This window comes from Haliaeetus albicilla, chromosome 8 (assembly GCF_947461875.1).
Source record: "Haliaeetus albicilla chromosome 8, bHalAlb1.1, whole genome shotgun sequence".
NCBI classification, from domain to species: domain Eukaryota; kingdom Metazoa; phylum Chordata; class Aves; order Accipitriformes; family Accipitridae; genus Haliaeetus; species Haliaeetus albicilla.
Genome location: NC_091490.1, coordinates 23,775,269 through 23,797,085, shown reverse-complemented (window position 1 = coordinate 23,797,085; position 21,817 = coordinate 23,775,269). Strand labels below are relative to the sequence as shown.

The window sequence follows — 21,817 nt, the reverse complement described above, 5'->3', positions numbered from 1 at the left end:
AATAATCTCCAAAAATAAACAGTTCAATTAACTTGGAATCTGTACAGTGAGATCGCAAGAGCTGAAATACAGGATCACTAACACACAGTAGTCTCATGAAATTTTTTTTTAAAAGTTAAACATTTGCATCTGTAGTGTGTCAAAGATCCCACACCACAGAATAGTATGTAACCTAGTCATCACATTTAAGAAAGGAATAGAGATGCAAATGAGAGGACTGCTACCAGGTTACTAAGCAGAGCATGCAAATAGTTTTAAACAGCAGCCAGCTTTCAGCTTGCTGCTCAAAGACTAGACTAGGTTTGAGTATTAGTGAGCCCAGAACTCAGTCCAATCTTCAAATTTTTACTAGTAAGTCAGCTAGAGAATTTGTCTTCACCTTGATTATAATGAGTGTTATCTTATTTCTTGAATAGAACCACTGAATTGTGGGCCAAATTTTTGGAGTAAGGAAACTATTTAAGTGATGGTAAGGTGACAAACTTGTGATTTCAGATCACAGCTGCACATAGCAGCAGCTATCTCCTTTCTTAAATTACTTAGCACCGATTACATTATCATGAGGTACAAACCAGAGTCATATGAATATGTGGAAAGCCAAGTGCAGCATTCAGATCAGCCATTCTGCCAGTTTGTCAAAGAATAGCTTTAGCCTTTTTTTCCACCTAAAAAGTCACTATAGTTTTCATTATACTTTTTTTTTTTTTACTTCTCCAAATGGGTCATAGCACTTCCAAAACAAAACTTGGGCCATAGTTCAGAATTGTAGTTTCAATGGTTAATGCAAATGTTTAAGACAAAAGCTATAAGCTCTTTTAAGCTCCCTAAACTTAGTCTTTCTCAGTAAAAACAGAATAATCTTTTCTGACTTACAACCTCTGCATTTGTTATTAAATAGAATTCAGGGTAATAGATATTAAAACTTAAGGAGAAATTCCTCTAGATTAAACAAGAATTGAGTCTAAGCAATGAATATATACCAATTTTGACCTGTTCTTCATATTTGCCACAGCCACCTCTGATTCCTTAAACAGCCACAGCAACTAGTTCCTCTCAAGTTTCATCAAAACAGATAGAGATCTCCACAAAATACTAAAGAGGGAAACCAACTGCTAAAGAAGCTGACTGAAGCCAAGCATTTTACAGCCTGGAGAGCTTGATAGTTGTCAACTTCCATAATGGTTCCTTATCCCAGTTAGCACCAAAAACATACGACATTTAGGCTTGCCAGAGAACTGGAAGAGATGTAAGCAGAGGATACAGTCCCAGAGAAGTAGGGTCCTGAATGAGATGGATTTTGAACATGAGTCGATTTGTAGTTCAATATTCCAACGATACAACAGACAGAAAGAATTATACAATCAAAGCCTTTGCCAAGGAATGAGCTGGTAAGCTAACCTATGCTGATCATAATTGTCTATTATCAGTCCAACAAAATTATTTATTACTAGGATCTGTAAACTCAAAAGATTTTTTATAGGAGTGCTTGTTTTTCCACCATAGACTGCATGGTGACAGCATAAGCAACTGAAGTCTGATCTACAATCTACATTGTAGATCAAATGTGCCATGCATATAAATCAATAGCAGATAAATTAGTTGTCAGGTAGTGAGATATCCAACTTTTTACCTTGTCTGTAGCATTGGCATCTTTAATGAGGTTTTCCTGTGTGAATGCTAGAAAATTAAAACCAAGTCATCGCTGCTTCCTTAGGTGATGTCACTAAGGAGCATACAATCTTTTCACATCACTGAGAATAAGTTTCCTTGGTCCTGCATGCTTCTCCTCAAAGCCCTGGATAATGGCTTTCTGCCTTGCCTCTCCATTTCAATGTAAATAAACACAATATAGTTACTTGTGTATTGACAGCATCTCAGTATCCTCTGAGCTCAGAAAAGCTTTCAAAATACAGTGCTTCCTGTGGGGCATAAAGATCCTTTCCAGATTGTCAAAGGAAAGGTTATCTGCAATGAGCCAGATATCTTTGGGAAAGAATGGTTTTCTTCCAAGAACTCCTCCCCATGAGAACTATTTTTCTTCACTTCCTTTAAACACTTCGCACAGTTTCACCTATTTGTTTCCCCTTATTACACTATTACAGTCATCACTCCCGAAACTGTGCTGCCCTCATTTTGCAGAGGTATTTAGAGGATGATTGAGAGCAAAGCTTTTGCAAATTACAAAAAAAAAAAAAAATTACATCCTACCTGGAGCAAAAAGTACATTATAAACACGCTGGAGGTCTCAGCTCGAATAAAACTTGAAAATCCACTCCTCCGCAGACCAACAAGGGTTGCAAGTACCTGAAGATGCAACGCTCCTGCCTTGAGGTTGTCTGTACAAGCTTTCCCAGAATCTATTACATTAACTTCACAGTGCAAACCTCAAAGACAGCATGGATAACAGTTATACTGAGGCTGTGGATTACAGAAGCCTGGAATTCCTAACAAAACAACTTTCAGGAAACCTGACTGAATTTTGCCATTTCCATCCCACTCCCCAGCTTTTGCAAAAAATTTGTGACCCTATAGAGATCTCACTTTTCTCCCTCCCATTCCTTATCAAGTGTAGACTATATCTGATGCATTTGAGGTTTTGAAAATATTCAACATGACTCACATGTAGGCTTCAGTCTTGGAGTACCCTGGGAGACTCCTGTTCTGTTGGGTTTGTCCAGCTTCTTCATAAAATCTTTGTTGCTTAAATCTGTGCCCAGTGCACGCTTTGAGTGAATACATGTTTTCTGTGGAGAGCATCCACCAGAGCTGTATTTCTCCATACCTATAAAAATAAATGCAACTATTAAAGAAGGGGAAAACCAAACAAACAAAACCACCACACCACAACCCCCCCCCCCACACAGAAACATCTGTTAATTTTGTTCCTCATTGTTTTATTGGTTTGGGTTTTTTTGCTAATCAAGGTGAAATCTGCATGTACAGTCTATATCCCTTAAGCATATACAAATGGATATTACCTAAATGGGTGGCTTGCTCAGATTAAAATTTTATTTTTAAAAGTGATGCATTTTATAGTTCTTTCCAAGTTGTAGTTAAAATGTATAAGCAGTCTAAAAAATTACAAGAAAAAGAGCACTACTTTTCAGTCACCCTAGTTCTCAAAATACTTTGCCCTTCAGTGTTCTCAATCTCCTTGTTTTGGTTCAGTTTCTTGTTACAAGCAGTAAGATCAGTATTAAATAATAAATTGGCAGATTTTTAACAACTAGGTTAAAGTACTTCTATAGCCTGAATACGGGTTAGCAATTAGATCTTTCAGAAAGTTTCTGTAGCATTTGGCACATTAAAAGTATCAAGAATATTCCCAGTATATTTAGACTAGATGTCTATCTTGCATGTAGTACTGTTGGAATAAAATTTATTTCTGATGTCTTTTTTTTTATAACAACAAAATGTCAAAAGTGTATACACATTCACTATGTTTTTACCCTCAAAAAATCAGGACCATCACTCAAGCAGTCAAACAGAAAAATGTGAAGAAAAAGATTTGCAAAGTGTCTGTTATAAATATAATTATTTTGTGTATTAAGTTACAACACTTAAGCACAGACATAGCAGCAACATAAAATTTGAATCATGCCTCGGAGCATATGTTAGTTTCTCAGAACTTATTGCCTGCTAACAAAGATTTCCTTACATTAGTTCATAAATTAAGGGCTTTTTAAATTCTCTTGAATATACAGCCATAGGTATAGCTTTCTGGAGGTTGGAAGAGCATCAGCTGATCAAGGGCATGAGAAATGATTGAAGAATGCTCCATTACAGTTGTGTGTCCAGGTACTCATGAAGTACATGCATGAATGTGTGGGTGTCCCTCTTGTTCTCCTCACCTATAGTATTGTCCTGGTTTCAGCTGGGATAGAGTTAATTGTCTTCCTAGTAGCTGGTAAGGTGCTATGTTTTGAGATCAGTATGAGAAGAATGTTGGTAACACTGATGTTTTCAGTTGTTGCTCAGTAGTGTTTAGTCTAAAGTCAAGGATTTTTCAGCTTCTCCTGCCCAGCCAGCAAGAAAGCTGGAGGGGCACAAGAAGTTGGCACAGGACACAGCCAGGGCACCTGGCCCAAAGTGGCCAACGGTGTATTCCATACCATGTGACGTCCCATCTAGTTTAGGAACTGGGGGGAGTGGGGGCGGGGGATAGCTGTTCAGGGACTAACTGGGTGTTGATTGGCGGGTGGTGAGCAATTGCACTGCACATCATTTGTACATTCCAATCCTTTTATTACTACTGTTGTGATTTTATTAGTGTTATCATTATCATTATTAGTGTCTTCTTTTCTGTTCTGTTAAACCCTTCTTATCTCAACCCACAAGTTTTACTTCTTTTCCCGATTTTCTCCCCCATCCCACTGAGGGGGGGGGAAGTGAGTGAGCGGCTGCGTGATGCTTAGTTGCTGGCTGGTGCTAAACCACGACAAGTATTCAAATCCAAACTTCAATTTTCCAAAGTTGATGAAAGAGTAAGTGTTTGAAAGATGCTACAATCCACATGCAGAGGCAGCAGGAATAGTTTAACACTTTTCTCTTTTTGGGAATTTCCTAGCCTAAGTCTTATTTGTATGTAATTAAATGTAAACAAATATATGGAATACAATGCTTGATCTTGATTCAGGATTAGAAAGCAGTCACTTCTGCAACTCTCACTAATTTGAGCAATCCTATTGCAATTATTCTCATCAACATTGAGTGACTGTGCAGAATACGGGTTTCACATTATACATCTGAAAGAACTGTTTCACTAGATATTAACAGCAAGTAAACTGAAGCTGAAGAAATTACAAAAGAGAAAGAAAAAAGGAGAGGAAAAAGGAGGTAGGATCGCAAAAAATATATGCAAATTTTATTATTTAAATACCTTGAGCATTGGATGTCTTTAAAAATCCTGAGGTTAGAACAGACAAAAATATCTATGGGAATTTCTCTTTTTTATTATAGAACCAAGGATTTTCAAAGTTAACGCTAGTATTGCACAATACTAGAATTTGCTTCTGTCACTTGGTAATTAATGAATATTAATTCTTAAAGGCATTTTAAAATTTGCCTTCTTACAGAAGAGGAAAAACATGAATATCAAATCCTACTTTTCTGGACGATAGAGGTATTTGGTTTAGGTGACAGTGGTACAATTCATTCATTCCCAAGTCATTTAATACTCCTCTGAAGAGTTCGTCCCTTCCCAGTGACTCTAAGATTATCCTTTTCATTTATTTAATGTTTACTCTACACTCCAGAAAATTGCCATTCCACATCTGAGCCATCCCATTACAATCTTGGGCTTTTCACCTCATGCCCTTATCTTTTTCGGCACTTGGTGCTAGGGAGCAAACATTGAACACAGGAGAGAACTAAAAGCTGCTTTCACATCATTCATATCACTAAATAAATTTAAGAAAGTATTCAAGACTATAAACATAACATTTTAGGAAATGCAAAAGCCCTCAAAGTAGTCCAACTGCTCTTCCCCCCACCTTTTTTAATCAAACTACCAACAATATAGATACCTACATATACTGAAGAAAAAAACCCCTTGCAAAACACACTGCATTCACATTAAAAATATTGTGTTAAAATTCACAATACTTCACAAACACCACAATACAACAATAAACAATCATTCCAAAATATAATGTATTAGAAATCTACTAAAACATGGATCTATATGTCTGATTTTAAACTTTCCTAAAGGGCTTGAATCTCCCTTTGAAAACAGTCTACTTAAAATGTCGAAGTGGGCATTTACAGACACACTCAAGGAAATTGTGCTGCACTCAAAACACAAAAACATGCTTTACTTGAAGTCTTATCAATCAAAAATTATGCAACAGAGCACTGCAATGACTAAGCTATTATGTGAATATGCCAGCTAATAAATGGGAAAATCAGAGCATGGGAAGAGTCTACTGTTTAGTTAATGGCCCAAACCACCAATACTTGAAAATAAAGTAATGAAATTATTTTCTTTTAAACCAGAGATACATGTGAATATTTACTTTCATAACATTAAAGTATCAGCTAATTGCAATATTCCCTGTCATTGCCAATAGGGAATTACACTACTTTCTCTGAAGTGCTGAAAAATATAGCAGGTTTACAGAGTTATTTTCGAGTCAGATATACCCATAGCTCCTCATTATATATTTTATTTTGCAGCTGGTGGACTTCAACTCTCATTTAGTATATTTGTGTAAAACCCACCTACTATTTATGGCTTATTTTGATTTTTTTAAATTTTTTTTTTAAATTGCCTAGCCTCAGAACTTCTTAAGACACTAGCACTTCTAAGCGCAGGAAAGCTTTTCATTTTTTCACTGGAAGTTTCTCTCTGGATCTCTACAATAGTGTATTAAAACAATTATGCTGGGCTTATATCACAAAAACAGATCAAATTCAAGCAGTTGTGGGTTTTGTGGGTGACAAACAAGTCTGCTTAGCTTGAGAACACACCTACATTTCTCAAATATTTTCTCAGCTGATGGAAAAAAGAAATTAGAGGAAAAAGGAGATTGATAAACTGGAGGTAAGACATTCAGGCATATCACTGCTGAGTTGCAATTACTTTCCTGATCACTTCAACAGAGTTTATGAAGTTTTCTACATTAGGTACACTGTAGGAAAAGGTAGTTTCAATGCTTTTATCTTCATTATAAAGTCATATAAGAAAGGATGAATTACAAGAACTGAGAGGCCAAGTTTAATTCAGAACAATTCTTGCCTTGGTTCTGCAACGTATTTGTATGTGTTTAATATGGTTAGAGTCCAACAAAATATAAAAAAAGAAAAAAACAGCATAAAACTAGCTGATTAATAGCTTAAATGCAGGAAAGTGTATCTTCAATGGCACAAAAATTCCCACCACACAGTGAATAGCAGCAATATCTATCAGTCCACTATGAACTGTTTCTGTAGCACACATCCATCCCATACTTCCACAGCGATTCATGCATTTTAAAAGGTTTAACAAATTCCTTATAGCTCAGATTTCAGCATAGCTACAAAGGTAGCTTCTGTAACAGAAACATACATCCAAATAGAAAAGAAAGTTATATTCACAGCAGGCTAACAAAATTGTTCTCTCTGCTTTTCCTGCATCTCAGCTAGGGAAGCTCTGGCTAATTTGATGTCAGTATTCTCAAAGCTTTTTTTCCTGGAAGGAAACTACAGGCCAACACTGGGGACAAGCATATCCAACCTTCCCATAGTCTCTTCCTGCAAACACTGCTTCCGATAACAACAATGTTTATTGCAGCAAGGTCTTGAATAATAACACCAGAATTTGGGTGTACACATGCAATAAAAATATTTTCTTAGCTATACAGTAACTCAGAAACATAGAAGTATTTAACTTTCTTCTGGATCAAATCATGTTGAAAGCCTTTACAAGCTTCTGGACATCTGCTAAACAGTTTGCTTCTAATTTATACTTTTCTGATTCATATACAAACCAAGCAAGGTTTGTTGCTCAACATCCTGCAGCAGACACCTTGGATCTATTCTGAATGAGTTGTTTCCTATAATCACCAGGCAAATTTCCTTCTATCCCTCAGTTTCTTTTACGTTACTTTAAATAAGTTAAGCACAAAATTAAGATTCGAAATAAAGTTTACTGGTTGCACTTGTACCTATCTAAAAGGTATGCAGATCAATGATGGGCTGCTGAGAATGATATTCAACAAATGATTCCTTATTTTACTAAATCACATTTCTGTATCTCATTCATTGTAAAGACATTTTCCCCTGCAAATTAACGCATCAAAGAAGCAGGCTCAGAGAAGCCCAAGAATGAGTCAAAGTAATTATTAGAAATTTACCATAACACACAAGCACTTCTCCAAGTTTAAGGTTTCTGGCACAAAACACAAATGATTGCTCTGCCATTGACTCCCATGAACAACAGCAGATCATAATCTGTCAGAGGACACATTTATGCACATCTGCATCAGTAACAAAGTTACTGTAACTTCAATTCAGAGCATTGATACTTTTCATAACAATCATTTAAAATATGATCATTATTGCTTAGAGAATATGAGTTAAAGTCCATTGACCTTGGCTCATGCAGCAAAACTTGTTTTCTTGCTTAGTTCCCTCAGAATATTCCAAAACCCACAATATTAGTTGCTGACAAACTGCATTGAAAAAGGGATTTGATAACAAACTAATTCAGAGCTGTGTTTCTGCTGGTTTTCAACAGGACCAGCTACGACACTTCATTCCCCCTGTGAAATAACACTGAGGAGACCAAACTGACAGTATTGACCACAACACCACATGGAATCACAGCATCAGTCTGTGAAATTGTGCTGAGTTTTCCGCTAGTAATCCATCAACACCCAAACAAGAAGAGGCAGTCTTATTCCTTTAAAATACTACTGTTCACTTCTGGCTTCTCTTGTTCTCCAGCTCCTACTTTGCTTGGAGCTCGATTTTAACACCATGGGAGCAGAAAAGTTGCAACTACCACAGTAATCACTAGCATCAATTTCCCATTACTGCTTTTCCACAGAACAAGTAGCGCTTTACATTATACTTTTCCTTTTGAACAGAAGGGAATGCGCATGCCAAGTCTGATGTTATTAGGTTAATTTGGAAGAATGTGTCTAGTGAGTTTACTTGATACAGCCTGCAGTTGAGAGCCTAAGACTGTCTTCTGATTGTTGCTGCAGCACTGAAGTTCCTGAATTTATTAACTTCAGCAGATGTGTCAAGAAGGTACCACTTAACAGTTCCCTGATTGAAAAAGCTTAGATCAATATCTTTGATACAAATCAACTTCTCATACACATACCAAGTCATCCATTTAAGTTTCAGCTGGTGTCAGTTTGACAGACCACTCTAAATGCAAAGCATGTAAATCATCACAAGTCAAGATGCACAGCCATGGTCAATATTGTCATGAGATACCTCTACTGCTACCATGTATATGACTGAGTAACCAACCATAATAAGCTTCCACCCTGTCTTTAACTGGCAAAGAAATCTTTGCTTCCTGTAGGGTTCGGCGTTCGGAAGATCTCGCGATGTCACGGAAAGTTAGAGGGTTAGTCGCAGCCTTATGATGTGTCTGTAATCCCGCCTATCCTTGTTAGTATAAAAGGAATTGACTGCGCAATAAAAGGCGGAAGTTGGCGCTCGCACTGTGTGTGCTATCTGTCTCTTTCCCTGGTCCGGGCCGACCAGTGATCTAATCGCGGCACCTTGATATGCAGCGAACGCTACAGCTTCCCCCCAAAAGGGGAAATGTATTTGAATTACTTTATTCTTATCTTGCATTCAGTACTGTTTTCACAGATAATACATATATTTTTACCAGTATTTTTGGACAGGCAGATCTTGAACCACGAAGGTTTAACACAAACTAAGAGCTAGTGCAGCACAGGCCTCAGCATATTAGATCAGCCTGAACTACTCTGTGAAAAACAAACACTGCCATATTTCATAGTCAGAAAACAGCAAAAAGGTTAGAAAGAAATAAGCCCAGCAAAATGCTCTTAACAAAACTGATCTGGACTGCACTTAGAGTCACAGTACCACAACAGTTTCAGTTCACTCCTCTGTCTACCAGATAAATAATTTGCAGGTATAATTACAGTTAAAATACATGGAGTTTAGAAAATATCTATTCTCTCCTGTATCAAAAAGAGCCATTTTTGTTTCCACACTATTTACTAGGAAGCCCATGAAAAGACTATGGCTAGAGAAAAACAAATTTAAATGTATTTATAGGAAAAACCCCCATACACTTAATAATCTTTAAAATCACCCAAAAAAAGGAAATATTTTTATTTTTAAACAATTATTACCATCCATGGGACATAACATTCAGATATCTTTAACATAGTTTTGTGCAGGAGACAGGGATTTCTGAATTATATTCTACTCTTGTCTTAGTGTCTGATTCTGGGGTATTAATTTTACTTTATTGTTTCTGCTCCTTCTGGTCTGTATATACCTTTGCACAATGACTCCCACAAAACCAGAAAACACCCCATCAACACCAACTATTCTTGTCCTTCACAAATTCCGCCAGGAAATCAGCTCTGCTTAGTTTAACAGAGGCATCCCTTGGGCAGATGTCACTGGTTTTTAGAAATGCTAAAAAAATAAAAAATAGTCATTGAGAATGGAAAAGAATCTATAAAAGACAATAATACAATGCAAAATAAGCATGATAGGAGACTATAAGTATATGTCCTAACATTGGACAGTAAGAGAGAAGGCTGGTATCTTTATATACCTACACAGATTTCCAGGTGACATGATATTTAAATATAATGGAGTAATTCTTCTCTACAGACACATTCAGTATACTCTGATTCATAACCTCCTGTTAAGAAACACAGCTCTATTAATCTGATTCAGTTTTAGACAGAAATAATTTCCTTGAGATAATAGATACAGGAGAGCAGCAAGTTTTCTTTGTTTCCTCTGGGAATTAATAAATTTGCATTGTTTTGTAACCTGACTTTGTTTACAGTTAGTTACTCTGTTCACATCCATTTATGCTTTGCATTTAACTCTTACTGCATTAATTGTAACTTTCTAATTATTTCCCTCACATACTCAATGTATCTACATGTTGTGTTTCTATTCTTACCTTAAAAATATAAACTCCTTTGGGCAGGGATTTAATCCTCAGTACATGTTTTTATGTTACCTGGCATGTAGGATTTCAAGATCCTACCTTAGCAGAAAACATGAAACCCGCCCTTACTGAAAACGCATGTCCTAACTTTTGATGGCTATTTATACCTGACCCCTTGGCAGCCGTACTGCCTCTGACTCGTAATTTCTCTATTATCCTGTTCCTTCCAAAATTTCCTACCCATCTGAAAGGCTGAACAACCTCATGGATCAAGGTCTGTTCAGAGTTGCATGTTTCTGCAGTAACCTTTAGGAGAGCTAGCTGCTGTGTCTCAGAAAAGCCAAGGAACTCAGTTGCAACTGTAGTTCCTTTAGTGGTATCCAGCGGTATTTAGTTATGGCATCCTTCCACTTGCAGGGCACTGATTTTCAGAACTTGCAGAAACTTAACTCTGAGACCTTGATCTGTCTTTGAAATTGTTCAAGAGCTTCAAAATTTGTTTTGATCAAGCTAGATGGACAACATTTACCTATTAAAAAAGCTCAAAAGAATATTCTACTTGTACTCATGATGACAAAAAAAATTTTTCTTTATGTAAAACACATGAATATTGTCCAAACCACATAGCTCTCTCTATATAAATACTGGTTATTGACTAATGCTCAATGCTATTCAAACCACTATCTATAAGATTTCAATCAAGTGAAAAGCCATAGCACATTACTTAAGTAACCAGTTACACACTATAAAATAATTAATAGCAAGTGAGCAAATAGAACAGCTCATGATCAAATGAATAGGTTAAAGGCTACTTATTAAAAACATTATGCAAATATTTAACAGTATAAAAACATCTGCAAAAGCTGAAGTCACTTCACAGGTTCATGAGCAGAAAATTTCATGTGAATAATAATAATGAAATCTGGCTCAAGTTTTTACATCTAGAAAATCCATTTCCATAGTTATAATATTCAAATTATATGCACACTGTGTGGATCTCAGGTAACAGTATTTTTTACAAGCAGTTCCCGCTTTTAATTTTCATTAAGAGGTAAAACAAAATTCACGCTTCGGTGATGTATCAACACCCTAAGTCTCCCTCCCTCTGACATTTCCTATTCCCCCATCCTCCCTGCTATATATTCCCTCTTAACCTCAAAGGAATAGCACTTTACGCTCAATCTTCTTTGAATTCACATTGCTTGATCTTGAGCAGCCAGACAGGCACAGTATCCCAAGACAAATTCTCACCAATTCTTTGTACAATTGTACTTCATTCTTTGTGAAATATCCTGCTGAATAGATAATAAATTTGTCTCTCAATCATCCTATGATCTGCTAATACACTTTCTTGTTCCTCTGTCATTTCCTATGAAAAGATTCTAGCCATCAGTAGGAATTCTGTTACTCGTTTCAAGGGCAAAAACTTTTATTTGGGGGTGAAACATAATAGTATTTCTAGTGTAATACATCTCAAGCACATCCAATTTAAAGAAAAAAAACCTCAACACTGAGCCTCCTCCTCTTTGACAGTGCCACTCAACTCACATTAATGAAGAAAGCTATCCAGAAAAGGCACAAAGGACCCAAGGCTTCAGACTGTTTTCTTATTATGCAAGTTTAACTACGTAGTGTGGAACAGGGAAATAAAGTGAAGTGAAGAACTGAAGCCTGCTTAGAACAGCAAAAGGTCATGTTAAAAACTTAGAATAAGAATTTTTCAGAAATCTTGAACCATCTTTCAGAAAACCTTGAACAAAAGAGGCACAATAATATGAACACCACCATGAACATTGAACAGAAGAGACTAAATGAAGCAGCAATTTGAAAAAGCAAAAGTATTGTGGTAGCTAAAATCAAGTTCCAGCTTCCAGCTCTCAACAGAAAATCAGGATTTTGATTCAGCGGCCAAATCTAAAATTTAGAATATACAGACTGGAAATGAAATAGCAGCATCTTTTGCTTGACTCAAAATCATAGATATTTTTGGTGGCCTAAACCCAGCTCTTACACAGAAGTTGGGTGGGGGTTTTTTCCCCCCCAAGTAAGTTTACCTTCCTTACCACTTTCATCACTTAGCTCTAGTTTTGGTAGTGATAAAGAACAGAGCAGAGGCTTGGACAGCACACACTGTGCTAGTACCCAGACATACTAATGATTTTCCTGCTGTCAAATTTATTCTGACTAGGTCCTAGGCACTGGACTCTTCAATGATTGTATCATGATGTTAGAATATTTACATTTCTTAATTTCAGCAGCCTATTTGTAATCACTTCAATGAATTTGAAGAGGATCACTTTTAGTCAACTTCTTTTCCTAGCCATTTACTTAACTATAATTTCTATGCATTAGATTTTCACTGCATAGTTCACATTTTCATTTTCATATTTCACTTCTCATACTTCTGAAATAAAAAGAAGTTGCTGGCACAGTACCTACTTTTCAGGAAAAACAAACCACCTCTCAAAAATCCCTGAAATGTGTAATTTTTGCTACTGAAATAATAGAAAATAATGTCATTGCATAGCAGTCTGTGGGTGAATAGGGAAAATTTTCAGCTCCCCTCCCCCCCCACCATATTCACATACTTAAAATATCTGTTCCTAAACCAAAGCTTTATTCCACACACATACATTTTAGCCTACCAGCTAAACTGTAAACCCCCGGTATACATATTTTTACTTTGTTTCTGCTGTTTCCTGGGTTGCAGCACCAGTCATACAGATAAAAAGAAAAGTTATTCAAATTGGTGTTGTTAGAGAAGCCTTACTATGTTAAGACCCCAAGGGACACACAACTATGTTAAGACCCCAGCTCTCTGAATTTGGTATCCAACATGGTGCCTGTGTGATTTTTTTTTTTCCTCTTGTATTTAATGCATTTTTTTAGAATTATTTTAGAGCCATTGCCAGTAAGCTCAGAGAGTCCATAGATAAGAAATAGGAAGCAAAAGATATCAAATCATAGCATGAGATTAATCAGTGTATTTTGAAATTCCCTTCAGATATCAAAATGAGAAATGCCTGCACAATATTAAATGGGTAGTAGAAAGGCGTGCCTCCCCAGAAGACCCTTTAAAAAATATAATTTTAATTTTTTCTTTCTTGTCTATAAAACCTAATATCAATAAAACTGCAGGTACATGAATCCCAGGCATAAATCATTCTGCCCATTTCTGATTATTTACAAGCATTTAGGTGTCTTCTAAATACACAACAAAGATCAAGAGAGACCTTTGTTTATAGTTGGAAATGTCTACTAAATATGCTGACTAGTCAGCCTATGAGTATAATACGCAACACTCTCTAGTTTGTGGTGTTTAATCATTTAATAATATGCAAAAATCTACCCAGAAAGGCTAATGAAATTTTTAGACTTACGAACAGAGGCGTTGACAATATCAATGGAAATATAAGTAGTGTCTTAATATTCAGTACTAGATTAGCCACTGCTAGAATACGATTATCTATTTTTGTATCCACAATCTAGGAAGGAATTTGGAGAGTTCAGAAAAAGAACCAGTAGTTAAAGGGCTGGAACGCCCCCCCCCTTTTTTTTTCCCCCTTTTTTTTAATATCACAAGAATCTCCAAAAGTTTACACTGTATGTTATTTTCCCAGAAAGGCGGCCAAGAGATTATTTGATCACAGAGTACCGAGATGAAAAACAAAACTTGGATTAAGGGCATTTGTAGTTTTATAATCTATAACTCCAAAGAAGGCAAAAAATGTGGTCCCAGACAGTGCTAGGAAGTCTGTGCAGCAGCCCACCAAAATTGTATGCATTAAAAACAGTTTGGATGACAGATTATATTCAACACAGGATAAGCAACCTTCAGCTTGTTAGGAATTACAGCAAAACCCTGTTTTACATAGAGATAAACTTATTCATAGTTAATAATGGGTCTTTTGATTATTTTCAAAGGGATTAGGCCAACTGGGGAAAACAAACCCTGTGCTGCTACTTACTGTTTAGAAACAGTGTCAAAATATTGCCATTGCAAATATCAGAAAAAACATCTATTGAAACACTAACTTTTTCAATTGTTTGCCATACTTAAAAATTTCTGACACTAATGTTCATCTTACCTGTGCTACAGAGCTCACCATCAACGACTCATAATATTTTAAATTACACAATATGCACAAGCAGTAGAGGAAGACAAAATCTTACAAAGATTGTCTTCATTTTACAATAAAAATCAGTCTACCACGTCTTTCATTTAATCCATCATGCTGAATAATTCAGACCATGCTGAATACTTCACTAGTTTTTCTGCTTTTCGAGCAGTTAGATGCAAGGGATTTCTTGTGAAATCACTGAACAGAGGAGATGAACTCTGCACAACAACATGCAACTTATATAAATTTGCGTGTCAGCATGCAGGCATCCTGGGGTCTGTTCTACAGTAACATTCTATGTGTGAGTACCCTGAATAAACAAAAGTATTTTCAAGGTCAAATCAAAAGTTGAAAAAAGGGGAGGTTATCAGTGTGTGCATTATATGTAGGCCACACACGCACCCATACCCATGACTATTCTGTGTGTAACCATGTTTTGCCAGTATCACAATCAGCATTTCTGATCTCTCCTGCTACAGTGAAAATGTATGATGTACTACCTCTGCCCATCACTCACTGGTGATGATTTTCTTCCTTGTTATTGCTAACATAACCTCCTATGTACAAAGAAGCCATTCCTGGAAGATATTTGTGTGGTCTAGCTCCCAGAGCAAGGAAGCCTTATACCAGGGAGTGACCATTCAACAAGAAATGGACTTAAAATGCAGAGACATGTCCTGGTTTCAGCTGGGATAGAGTTAATTGTCTTCCTAGTAGCTGGTACAGTGCTATGTTTTGAGATCAGTATGAGAAGAATGTTGATAACACTGATGTTTCCAGTTGTTGCTAAGTAGTGTTTAGACTATAGGCAAGGCTTTTTCAGCTTCTCCTGCCCAGCCAGCGAGAAAGCTGGAGGGGCACAAGAAGTTGGCACAGGACACAGCCAGGGCACCTGACCCAAAGTGGCCAACAGTGTATTCCATACCTTTTGACGTCCCATCTAGTATAGGAACGGGGAAGTGGGGGCGGGGAATCACAGCTCGGGGACTAGCTGGGTGTCGGTTGGCGGGTGGTGAGCAATTGCACTGCGCATCATTTGTACATTCCAATCCTTTTATTACTACTGTTGTCATTTTATTAGTGTTATCATTATCATTATTAGTTTCTTCTTTTCTGTTCTATTAAATCGTTCTTATCTCAACCCATGAGTTTTACTTCTTTTTCCCGATTTTCTCCCCCATCCTACTGGATGGGGGGGAGTGAGTGAGCGGCTGCGTGGTGCTTAGTTGCTGGCTGGGGTTAAACCACGACAAGAGACAAGCAGTGTGGAGTTATACCTGCACACCCCGACATCACAGGGCTGCAATTCAGAGCTCACCATGAGGACCTGAAGTTGACAGTGGACACTATTCTGTCTTAGTAAAATGCAGCGAGCAGCCAGACAGGAGGAGCAAGAACACACCCTTTAGTCATACCACAATGGAGAAGTTTCTGGCCTCACAAGACAGGACAGGACACGAGTACATCCACTGTTAGAAAGCACAGGTGCCGTAAGCACAGTACAATGAAATGTAAGCACACAATCTTTGTTTTTCAATGCATAATGATCAATTCTTTATATAAGCAGGAGATCAACTTAATATACAATACACAAAATCCACTCTGCCTGCTTGCACATTTTATGATTATAAAGTTTCTGTATTTTAAATACCTTTTATGCTTCCATTGAGTTACCATTAATTGACTGCTCCTATGATAAGAATCTGTCTCCAGCTACACTAATTACAAATTTTGTTGATTTTTCATAACCAAGAAGTTAAATTCTCAAATATATGAATTAATAGTAATTACATATAACAAAATACAGCTTCAGTATAACAACTTGGTAATTGGAGTATTATGTCCCTAATACAAAACCATATGCTAAATATAAAACCTCTAACAATACACAAGTAAACTGATGGCTACCTTAACATGTGACTGGAGAACTTCATTACAGCCTGCAGTGACCTGTTTGAGTAACTGATATGGACTCTGCCTCAGTCCTAACAGATACTTTTGTAAAAAGTCTTTTTTGACTTTCTCATTCATTTAGATTAGACTTTTCCTATTTATTCAATAATAAAATTATTCAAGCCTTAAACAACCTTATTGTTTTGTATGGCAGTAGTTTGGCTGTATTTAACTTTTTTTCCACTTTATTTGTCCTTAACCCACTATGACTCCAAATGTACCATTTTTTAAAATAACTGTCATTGAAATCAGTTAAATAAGGAGACACATACAAGACACGTGCTCTGCACTACTAAGAATAGCAATACTTTTGTCCTTTCTGGTTTATATTACACTGCAGGGGATAAATTTAATACAAAACAAGAACATGTTAAAATTTTGTGACTGTTTTGTTGACTTTCCCTTGAAATACTGTTCTATGGAGGCAATCGTGTATTGTTAATATTGCTTTTTAACTTTTGCTTTCAGATCAGATGGATCTGAAATACATTTCTGAACTTTAAATAACATTAATAATTAACTCCTAACCATTAAGTAATAATATGTTGTGTCATTATACCAGACTAAAGAAGATGCTGGCATTCAGTTTTCAAACAAGTTTACTCCTTTTACAAATTCCAGCACGTTATAAGTAAAGAAGAAGCCATCTTAGTTCACTTTAATTAACATAACATGTGTCATAACACAACACTTCAACAGCAAATTATAGTAAGCGAATACAGTTGCAAATTCAAACTTTACAACTTCTCTGCCAAAGCCTTTTAGGTTCTAACAGGTCATTCAAGCTGAAATGTCCTGTCGTGGTTTAACCCCAGCCAGCAACTAAGCACCACGCAGCCTCTCACTCACTCCCCCCCATCCAGTGGGATGGGGGAGGAAATCGGGAAAAGAAGTAAAACTCCTGGGTTGAGATAAGAACGGTTTAATAGAACAGAAAAGAAGAAACTAATAATGATAATGATAACACTAATAAAATGACAACAGTAGTAATAAAAGGATTGAAATGTACAAATGATGCGCAGGGCAATTGCTCACCACCCGCCGACCGACACCCAGCCAGTCCCCGAGCGGCGATTCCCTGCCCCCCCCTTCCCAGTTCCTAAACTAGATGGGACGTCACATGGTATGGAATACACTGTTGGCCACTTTGGGTCAGGTGCCCTGGCTGGGCATGCAAAGCTGAAAAATCCTTGACTATAGTCTAAACACTACTGAGCAACAACTGAAAACATCAGTGTTATCAACATTCTTATACTGAACTCAAAACATAGCACTGTACCAGCTACTAGGAAGACAGTTAACTCTATCCCAGCTGAAACCAGGACAGGTACTTAATGCCTTCTTTGCCTCAGTCTTTAACAGTAAGACCAGTTGTTCTCTGGGTACCCAGCACCCTGAGCTGGAAGACAGGGACGGGGAGCAGAATGAAGCCCCCATAATCCAAGGGGAAATGGTTAGCACCCTGCTACACCACTTAGACACACACAAGTCTATGGGGCTGGATGGGATCCACCTAAGGGTACTGAGGAAGCTGGTGGAAGTGCTCACCAAGTCACCATCAATCATTTATCAGCAGTCCTGGCTAACCAGGGAGGTCCCAGGTGACTGGAAGTTAGCAAATGTGACACCCATCTACGAGAAGGGCCAGGAAGAGGATCTGGGGAACTACAAGGTGTGTCAGGCTGACCTCAGTACTGTGGAAGGTTATGGAACAGATCATCTTGAATGCCATTACACAGCATGTACAGGACAACCAGGTGATGAGGCCCAGTCAGCACAGGTTTATGAAAGGCAGGTTCTACTTAACTGACCTGATCTCCTTCTATGACAAGGTGACCCACTCAGTGGATGAGGGAGAGGCTGTGGATGTTGTCTGCCTATAATTTAGTAAAGCCTTTGACACTGTTTCCCACAGCATTCTCCTGGGAAAAATGGCTGCTCATGGCTTGGACAGGCATACTCTTCAATGGGTAAAACAACTGGCTGGATGGACAGGCCCAAACAGTTGTGGTGAATGAAGTTAAATCCACTTGGCGGCCAGTCACAAGTGGTGTTCCCCAGGGCTCAGTATTGGGGCCAGTTCTGTTTAATATCTTTATCAACGATCTGGATGAGGGGATCGAGTGCACTCTCAATAAGTTTGCAAACACACCAAGTTGGGCAGGAGTGTTGATCTGCTTAAGGGTAGAAAGGCTCTACAGAGGAATATGGACAGGCTGTATCAATGGGCTGAGGCCAATTGTATGAGGTTCAACAAGGCTCAGCGCTGGGTCCTGCACTTGGGTCACAACCCCATGCAGCGCTACAGGCTTGGGGAAGAGTGGCTGGAAAGCTGCCTGGCAGAAAAGGACCTGGGGGTGCTGGTCGACAGCCAGCTGAATATGAGCCAGCAGTGTGCCCAGGTGGCCAAGAAAGCCAACAGCATCCTGGCTTGTAGCAGAAATACTGTGGCCAGCAGGACTAAGGAAGCAATTGTCCCCCTGTACTGGGCACTGGTGAGGCTGCACCTCGAATATTGTGTTCAGTTTTGGGCCCCTCACTACAAGAAAGACATTGAGATGCTGGAGCATGCCCAAAGAAGGGCAGCAAAGGTGGTGAAGGAGCAGGTGAGGGAACTGGGGTTGTTTAGCCTGGAGAAAAGGAGGCTGAGGGGAGACCTTATCACTCTCTACAACTACCTGAAAGGAGGTTGTAGCCAGGTGGGTGTTGGTCTGTTTTCCCAAGTAACAAGTGACAGGACAAGAGGAAACAGCCTCAAATTGTGCCAGAGGAGGTTTAGATTGGAGATTAGGAAATATTTCTTACTGAAAGGGTTGTCAAGCATTGGAACAGGCTGCCCATGGAAGTGGTGGAGTCACCATCCCTGGAAGTATTTAAAAGATGTGTAGATGTGGCAGTTAGGGACACAGTTTAGTGGTGGACTTGGCAGTGTTAGGTTAATAGTTGGACTCAATCTTTCATTTCAGGTCCTTTCCAATCTAAATGATTCTATAGAAGTAGTCTCCTTAACAATGTGGGTAGTCTTACAGAGTCACCAATCTGAAATTTGCGATCAGACATATTCCTAAATCTTCTGAGAAATCAGAGTTTGAAAATCACAAGTAAGATTATGTAAGGGACAGGTCAGACATTTGTCTTAAACATTTCTTGGTACCAAGGAAACCACGAGACTGTATATCATTTCTTGGCATGAAGGAAACCACAAGAACAGAGTAGAGCCCTGCAGTCTACCTGTACCCCAACAACGATACCCACAGCCTGACACAATCTGTCACAATCTTGATGGCGCAGGTGCAAATGTTCAGCAGGTAGTCGCGGAGACATGCGCATTGGACTGGAGACACCACATGATCGTCGCATGGGTCTCTGTTACCTTGACTACTCAAGTTAGAACTGGGGAGAGATTTTGGGGACTTGGACTGCATAAAAGGGCACCATCGGGAACAGAAGTGGGGGAGACCTCCATCACCAGGCTGACACATGGGGAGACGTCCATCACCAGGTCAACATGCAGGGAGACCCCCCTACCACCCAGCCGAGAAGACCAGGACACCAGCAATCAACAGGACCAACAGAACATTGCTGGATCCTAGGGTGGTGATACCTTTTGTTGCTCTCTCTCTCCTACCTTCCTCTTCCTTTTCTCTTTGTGGCCTGCCCTTATTTTGCTCTTTCTTGCCGCATTTATCTTGCTTTGTATAAGTAGTTTGATGTTGTTAGTCATCTGAATAGTTCATCCATAGAGTTCAAGTTTCATGTTGAATCATTTTGGTAAAATTGAGTAAACTTCTCCCCTCCCCTTTCCCTTTGATTTTGTGACTCGCTTGGCAGACAGCAATTTCTTGAGTTATCACACGATTGTTTTGGTTTTGTTTATGTTTGTGCTCAATAAACAATTTGATTGGTCATTTGGCATCATTTCGCCTTAATCTACTCCGAAGGGATTTTGAGCTTTCCACGACCTCCTGCACTACCCAGGGTAGAGTGCTGGTCAGGTCGTGACAGATCATGAGCAAAGACTGAAAAACTAACAGGGTATATATACATAACTGTTCGTAGGCCCCAAGTTAAGCTGAACCTACATGACTATATGAGTCCAGCATTAAACATGAACAAAAAATATTGCTTTATTCTATAGACAATCCCTATTATTCAGGTTCTCACATGAAAGTTAAAATAACAAAGGGCTTCTCTAGCTTTTGCTGTGTTTGCATCCCCAGTACTAGAAACAAATCCTGAAGATGCATACGTGCTACTTTGGTCACTGTAAGCCACTGGAGTTCCTGCTAGACTTTGTAGAAAGGATGCTTTCTTTGTCCAGTTTAGATATCTCTAGAAAATTGCCTGAAAGACAAAATTTATCTCTTTGTTGTTTTACAAGGAAAAACTAAGTGATGTTTAACCATACAGTTCAGTATTTAGGGTAATTACCATGTCTACCTTTCTTTTGTTGCTATCAGATCCATTGCTACTGAATGGATCACTGGAACCTCCAGTCAAACATCCTCACAAAGTAAATAGTCACTAAGGTTACAGCCAAGATTATTACTTGAAATTGATTTCACTCTATAAAAAGGTACTCTGATTCCTAAGAAACATTAAAGACTGGAGCAACCCGTCACTTTAATAACACTGATTAGAATAACTTTGCAAACAAGCTTTAGCTACAGCTATTATCAACCTGAATATATTAACACCAAGAGGAAATATTCTTCTGCACACAAAAACAATTGGGCATTTATTCTTCAGTATTTAATTTATTTGCATATTTATTCAACATAGGCATTTGAGTTTTGCTGCAAGAGTTTTTCAGACACAGAACAAAAGGTACCAGTACTGCAACCACCTCTGCATAATTTCCTCTGTATCAGTCAATAGTCTTTCCTCCAAGGAAGATTTACATTCCAGTCAAGGGTGGCAAGTCCCAGAGTATGTGCAGTTTTCCTATATCTATTTGCCAGAAAAGGCAAAATTCAAAGCAGTGGTACATGCAGTAAATGCTGATTGTGCTATGAAGAAATACACATGCAGATGGGTCAGGGTATGGAGCAAGGCAAAAGACAGAAGCAAAGCAAGCAAACACTACCCAGAGTCACGAGGAAGAAAGCCCTTCCCCCCTGTACACAACCCATTATAT

The 21,817-nt window shown here is 38.2% G+C and overlaps 1 long non-coding RNA gene across 1 annotated transcript in view; it reads right to left on the bottom strand.

Moving 5' to 3' along the window:
• Window positions 1–21,817, bottom strand: part of LOC138686427 (uncharacterized) — a 297,726-nt gene that overhangs the window by 142,254 nt on the left and 133,655 nt on the right. The window contains exon 4 of the long non-coding RNA XR_011325801.1: window positions 2,621–2,782. This is a non-coding gene — a long non-coding RNA (uncharacterized lncRNA). The remainder of the gene's footprint in view (window positions 1–2,620; window positions 2,783–21,817) is intronic.